The following is a 7,143-nucleotide window of genomic DNA, read 5'->3' on the forward strand; positions in this document are numbered from 1 at the left end:
TTGGAGAGACCAACCCCTGAACAGAAAAGCAAAGCCAACAGTTCCTTTCTCTGAGTCACTAAGCACATCTGCACCCGCACTGCCAATGTGCTCTCCCGGCAAGTACATACTCTCTGGTGGTCTTGGTTGCCCAGATTTTATTATGAAATAATTCTGGCTGCATGTTTGATATAGGTACAAGATATAGCAGCTTCACACAAACAGAATGAAGACTTCAGCTTTCCATTTTTTATTACTCAGATCATTAGCTGCGCTACCTTTGCTCAATTTGGTGTCCCAGACATCTTTGATTAGAGCAGTTGTTACTTTATTGAATTAATGGCATGCTTTCCTCTTGAATGCTACTATACTGTCCTCATTCTTCCACCCTATTCTTCAGGTTTCCATAATCAAATTAAGATGCCACTCGCTGCTGTTTTGGAAGTCCCTTGAAGATCTGCATATCTATTCTTTGCAGCATCTTTGGGAGACGACTGAAGAGCGAGCAGCATCCTGCTGATCCAATCCAGCCTGACTCTGCTGTGTTTTGTCCCTAATGCGATCATTTGTACGTGTTCAAAACGAATACAGGATGGGGATGAAGCACTCCAGCATCTGAATGTCAGAAAGGCAATCATAGAAGCTGCAATTTTAATGATATGGAAGAAGTCACTTGTTTAGAGCCTGATTCCTGATGGTCTATTACCCATGACAACTTATGCTGGGACTATATTTGCTTCTGCTCTCACCTTCCCACGTTTCCTTGGATCATTTTTATTCCACAGCTTTCTTTAACTCATCTGCCCTGATTTCCAACTGTCCTTAGTTGGCTAAGAAATACAGAATTAACCCTTCTATAAACTATTTTGCTCTTTCAATGCTTTTGTCCCCTCCGTTCTTAAGTAGAGACTCACCTCTGCCAGACAAACGTGGCTTTTGGTAGCTCAGTCACTGAACTTACTGATTTATCTTCGTGTGCAACTCTCCCTCCAACGACCCTGGGTGTTGGAAACCAGCTGGGAATTACCGGAGTGTCTTTGCCTTGTTTTCCCTATGGAAACACCTTTCACTAACTTTGTTGGTTGATGGGTTCTTATCTCCTAAACAAGTCGTTATAGCTATGTTTACTGCTTGGTTTGGTGTTAAACGATGTTATAAATAAGCACTACTAGAGGGATTATTGTTCAAATCCAACAGGAGGAGTGTTACGTTGCTTATTTGGCATTTGAATTTGAATTAAAGCTGTAATTAGCTTCAATTGCATTGAGTTTTTAGCTTCTTGTATGACTTTGCATAAACCATTGAGATCACCAATCTTCATCACGGTACTCCCATGCTCTTCTCCCCAGGCAGCCCGGCATCCTCCTCCCTGCCCTGCTGGCTGTGCTCCTCCACTCCTGTGAGCATTCCCAACCCACTGCATGGGGCTGCCAACATGGAAATGTCAGTGCCTGAGTTTTGAGGGCTTCCTCGCCAGCGCCATAGCAGTGAGGGAGATGTCCAGCTTGTCCTAACCAGTGCCAGGGATTTCATGCCTCCTTTGTTGGTAAGTTTTCCTTGAAACTCCAGTGAATTCAGAGGAAAAAGGAGCTTTGGCTTGCTGTAATTCCCAGCTCCTGACGTTGAATGTTTGAAAGGACAGCAGTTGGACTAGATGGTCGTTGTTGGTCCCGTCCAACTGAACTATTCTATTCTATTCTGGAGAATGGACAAAGTCCTTTATAGTAATTGCAGCAGCACTCGGAGCCAGGAAATCCCCTCAGGTTTGAGGAGATGTCTGGCCCAAGTTTGGGACCTGGGGTGGGAAGCTGATATTTTTATCATTACACAACTCATGGCCTAGTGTTGGTGAAGTTTCCTCTTTACAGCATGCATGTCATACTGGAAAACTTAAGACTGGAAATTAAATTGTTCCTGTGCTCCCATTCATGAGCAGAAACAACCCAGTTACCATTGTCAGCTGAAATTTGGAGTCCATGGCTGAGACCATAATGTAGAGGTATCTACAAAGACCCATAGCTTGATCTCCTATGCACCCTTCTTCTAATTCTGTCCTCCTACCTCCACTGGAAAGAGGCAAGTCTTCTGCCCCCTTCCAAACAGCCCTGAAGGTGCCTACACATAGTTTTTGTCCAAAAATGAAGACTGGCCTTTCAACTGCAGAAAGACTCACATTGTTGCTGGTTCTCAAGGCCGAGCTGGTGACGAGACGTGTGTCTCTGCTGGGGTAGCTATGGCTGGTGGCCTGGGGTTTCCAGTTCCTTAGTTTCTGGGATTAGATAGGTAATACTCCAAGGAGCTTTTCATTAGGAAGACTCCAGTTCATGCATAATTTAGTAGTAGCTCCCAAAAGTTGGTACAACAATCCTAAGGTTGTTTTGTACCCATGGTAAATTTGTGATAGAGGATCTCAATAGGTATTATTGCAAAAACATCAAAAACGCATGCCAAGTGAGGTGAACTGACATTCTTAGTATCATCTAAAGAGTGAGTGGTCTACAAGTACCAAGTTTCTTCCAGCCCAAGAAATCACCTCTTCAAGCACAACTGAATGGGATGGGTGGAGAAAATCAAGGGAAGTGGTGACATCTCTCTGTTAACCATACAGTACCTGCTTCAGAAGAATGGTAAGACAGTAGCAGTACCCATGACTGCGATTTCCTATCAGCGCCAAATTCACCCAGGATGAAGAATTCAGTGTGACAGAAAGGACAAGAGGGGAGAGGACTCGATGATCTTGAAGGTCTTGTCCAACCAAAATGATTCTATGATTCTATGATTCTATGATATCCATAGGAGAAAAGGGAACAGCTACACTGTCTCGCCATGTCCTCTACAGCTGGCCTGTTCCTTGGCCCTGAGCAGCAGCGAGCAGCTGGGGTGGCACTGGGACTGCTGCGTCCTCTTTCCAGGTCTGCTGCACCTTCAGCTATGGTCTTGGACAAGTCCATTTGTCTTCCTCCCTCCACTGTTGAACCATTACTGCTAATACCACCTTTTGGGACAGCTTTATGGCATCATTAATGTTTATGGAGAGCTTTGAGGTTCTTGGATTGGGAGGGCAAAGGGCTGTTATTTAGTGGGCATCTCTACGGAGCAGTGGAGGTGCCCACCACACAATGGCCCTTTGCCTCTCTCTTCCAAGACCATTTAGGACCCTTGGCCCTGCTGAGTTAACGTGTTGCTGGTCTTCGCCCCTGTTGCTGCTGCTTTTTCCCCCCTCTCTCTCACTCTCACTCCCCCTTTCTCTCTCTTCCTCCTCCTCTCCCGGCTCCGTAGCAGTTTCCTCGGGAGTGTTCAGCTAGCTGACACATTTGCCACAGATGGATGGTGCACACAGAGACAGCTGTCACTCCCGATTTGTGGTCCACTGCGTGACAGCGGGACTGATGCCTTCTGAAAGGCCGTCTCGCGGAGCACATGCACTCTGACATTCTTCGAGATGAGCCCTACAGACACCTCTCAGTGGACCTCGGGAGAAGCTGGCAAGCTAACCCTTCCCGCTCCCCCTCCCCGAAGCAGCCTGCAGGCTGGAAGAAAGCAAGCACTCTGGTGTGCACACACACACACACACACGGCCAACCTCCTTGGGTAGTTCTGTGCCACTACTGGTCTGCCAGGTCCCAGCCCGGCTGTTTGCTCCTGATGCTGGTGTATGAAGTGAGGCGGGCTGAGATTTGCAAGAGGGAAAGGTCACCAGCGATGCTGCTCTTTTCCCCTTTTCCACCTTTTTAATTGCAGGAGGGAGGGATATGGGCTCCAGTTTCATTCTGTCAGAGCAGCTGCCTCCAGCCTCTTGAGTTCCTCTGTCACAGCAAAAGCTGATAGACTTTGCAGCAACAGCCCCTTCAGGCCTCCCTGTCTTCTCCATCACTTATGGTGGCCTCCATCACCGATGACGGTTTCCATCACCTATGATGGTTTCCATCACCTACGATCCACACAGCAATATGGCAATTCCCCCTCTTGGCAGGGGGTTTCCCCCCACCTCTCCACCCCAGCACTGCACACTGCAGTGGGGCAGGCTGCCCTAGTGGGACTCTGACATTTCTTATGGAGGTTCCTCTCACCAGCTTGAGACCAGCTGCAAAGGTAAGGCTGACTTAGGCAAGGCTGGTTCCTTTGAGAACAAAGCCCGCGGCCCTTAGCAAGGCTGAGGCTCAGGTCCCAACTACCCATACCTGTCTTATGCATTGCCATATACACACATGTAGACAGAGTATTCAACTCTGAGGGCTTTAACAAAACCCTTCTGGTGGGATTTTCAGTTGGACAGACAAAGCAAAACAGAGGAAACAGTCTTTAGCTCTGGGCAGAAGAACAAAATCTTCCAGATGCTAGACTCCATAGGAATGGGAACTAGTCCTGCCTTTGGTCCTCAGAGAAAAAAAAACTCCTTCCAAAAAACAGATACACACAGCTGTTAATTGTCCATGTGACTTGCGGAAGTTGGTGGTCAAGGGAATAGGTCTTCCCAAAAGGGAAACAGAAAGTTTGAACTAGATCTAGAGACTATCACCTGGGCCCCCTCTGGAACTGACGTGAGACTTCCCCATCTTGTTCAGCATCTGAGCCCTATCCCAAGTTACACAAGAACCTGGTGGCTGCACAAGGTCATGCCAAAAGTCCTTCTAGTCAAGGTCCCTGGGTGGTGTTCAACAGTAGAAACCCAGGGGAGAGGACAAAAGCAGAGCAAACTTATGAGACCTCTCTTGGATACTCTCCAATCTTTAGACCAGTCATAGCCGAGGGACTTCATGAACCGGGCATGATTTCTCTGTAGTAACTCCTGGTGGAGTTCCCATCCCAGCAGTGCCTGGCTAGGTCTGCTCACTCATCCCCTTCCAAAGTCTTTATGAGCCATTCATAAGATTTACAGAACTGCAGGGACATTAGTTACCCTGGTTGCTTTGATCCCTTGACTCCTGTTCCCAAACCCTCAGAGCAGGCTGAGTTTGTTGAAGAGGAGCCTGATCAGCAAGACACAGAGAAAGTGTGAGTTTGCACCAGGACTCAGCTTTCCTGGGTCCTTCAGCAACAGGAATGGTGTCTCCCATCAAGCTCATCATGAAGGCTGCATAGTGGTTCAAAGTGGTCAGCAGGTTACAGGCACAGAGGGTTTGTGCTGCAAGTGTGTTGCCTTTGAGCTTTAAGGCTGAATGCAGCTCATTTATCTGGCCAAGGACACCTCTAGCTTAGTGGGAGGTCATGCCAAGCTGGCATGAGCATGAGATGAAGGCTTGTATTCAGATAGGATGGTGATCCTGGGAGGGAAGATGGGGCACTTACCCAGTGCAAAAGCTGGCAAAGCATCTCCGTGTGTGGCAAAATATTAAGAAAAGTATGGATCCAGCAAGAAACTCCATCATCAGAACTGCAAGATCAAGATTGCTGAAAGAGTCACTGACAACCTTAAGAAGAGGCTGAAACAGACCAAGTGCAGTTGAAACCAAGGAGAAAAGAGCAGTGCCATTTCCCTCTTGATGAGAGCACCCCAGAAAGGCAAAGACATACTCTGTCTCTGGAATAATTCACCTATACCTTTCCATCAAGCCATCTCTAAGTAGGGCTGTCTGACGCTAGAAGATGGGACCTCCCAGGCCAAGAGCTAGCAGCAGTGGCTGTGAGAAAGGATCCCGAGAGGGGACTGTGCTCCTCTGATGGAGAGAAGGAACTATGGGCTCTTACAAAGTCTGAGGAGGTTCTGGTCTCAGCTGGTACCCTCAGCCTGGTCTGCCACACAGCAGTGAGTCCCTGGAGACTGGTGGTCCAGGGTCATATCCTTTACTCTGACACAACTATTTTAAATGGGGTTGGGAAGACCAGACATTTTGGCCTTGCCATGGGTCCCTCTACAGTGGCATCACAAGGCTCCAGAACATGCAGGGACATGAGAAGCAATTATATTGTGAGAACGTGGCTCTCTGGGGAAATCATGGTCCATCTGGACAAAGCATGGTCAGAGCAGGCACTGGCATCTCCAGGACTTTCCCTCTGAGATCCTCAGAAAGATGAGAACTGGTGAGGCTGGGCTGCCTAAGGAAGAGCTCTCTGAGGTTTAGCAGGATGGATGAATGAGCTCCAAGGTAGAAGACCTCAACTCAGTCCAGCTCTGATGAACCAAAGGCAGTAGACACAACCCCTGCTAGATGCCTTTGGCTCAAACAGACCCTTCTGTGCAGACACGTTACCAGCCTGACCCTTCAGCTCCTAAGATGGTTATAAGGAAATCTTTGCTCACGACCTCATGAGGCTCAGTTCTAGATGCTGTGTAATTAGATGGTCCTATTAGATGCCACCTCAAAGTCAAATTCCCCATGTTTGTGTCAGCTGGAGAATGGAGAGTCCCTCTCCCACATTCAGCTGTGAGCATACCCAAGGTTCCAGCATTGTTTCAATTAAGTAGTGTAGCACAATGCTATTTTTTTTCCCAAATATTTTTGAAGGAGGTAGAAATGCAGGTCAGAAAAAGATACAGGTTTGCGGGCAGGGTCTCAGAAGTTGTGACCACATTGTCAGCCCAGCCAGACCAGGCTGGGATGTTTTGGGAAGGGAGCAAAACAAGTTTTTCATAAAAAATTCTTAGTTTTTGAAACTTAACAAAATACAAATAAAAAGAAAAACATTTGGAAAAGGAAACACCATATTCATAAGAAAAACAGGAACCCATAATTATGGGAAGAGAAACGATTCACCTGTGCTGTACATGACCAAGTCCACCAGAAGACGGCATGCTCCAGGGAAGACTCTGGGTTTCGGAGGGACACCATTACCTTGGTGTCCCCTTTCTGAGGACAGGCTTGCTTGTCATGGAGGCCAAGTCACCCGCATGGCTGCTGGGAGTGCCGAGCCACAGTGCTGGGCTGACGATTCCTGTGCTGACCCAGAGATATCACTTGGGGTGTGGTTTCCTGGAGGAGCTCCAGCTGGGAATGCCCTACCCAAAACAGGAGACTGATATGCCCCACTTGGCTCCCAGCTGAGAGGCACAGAAGGTGAGCAGAGAAACAGGACTGGTGCTTTGCTGTGGGGAGCTGGTGGGATGGTGACAGTGGTACCAAGGGCTGAGAAGCCACCGGGTAAAATTGGGTGGAGAAGGTGGTGAAACAGGGATTTCTGCCCACAATCTGCAGCCCCTGCTCTGCACAACTAGGTGTGCACCCC

The 7,143-nt window shown here is 48.0% G+C and overlaps 1 long non-coding RNA gene across 1 annotated transcript in view; it reads right to left on the bottom strand.

Annotated features, from left to right (window-relative positions):
• LOC128134958 (uncharacterized) overlaps positions 1-7,143 on the bottom strand; it is a 32,308-nt gene that overhangs the window by 16,595 nt on the left and 8,570 nt on the right. The gene's annotated exons all lie outside the window — the stretch shown is intronic.

Source organism: Harpia harpyja, chromosome 21 (assembly GCF_026419915.1).
Source record: "Harpia harpyja isolate bHarHar1 chromosome 21, bHarHar1 primary haplotype, whole genome shotgun sequence".
Lineage (NCBI taxonomy): Eukaryota > Metazoa > Chordata > Aves > Accipitriformes > Accipitridae > Harpia > Harpia harpyja.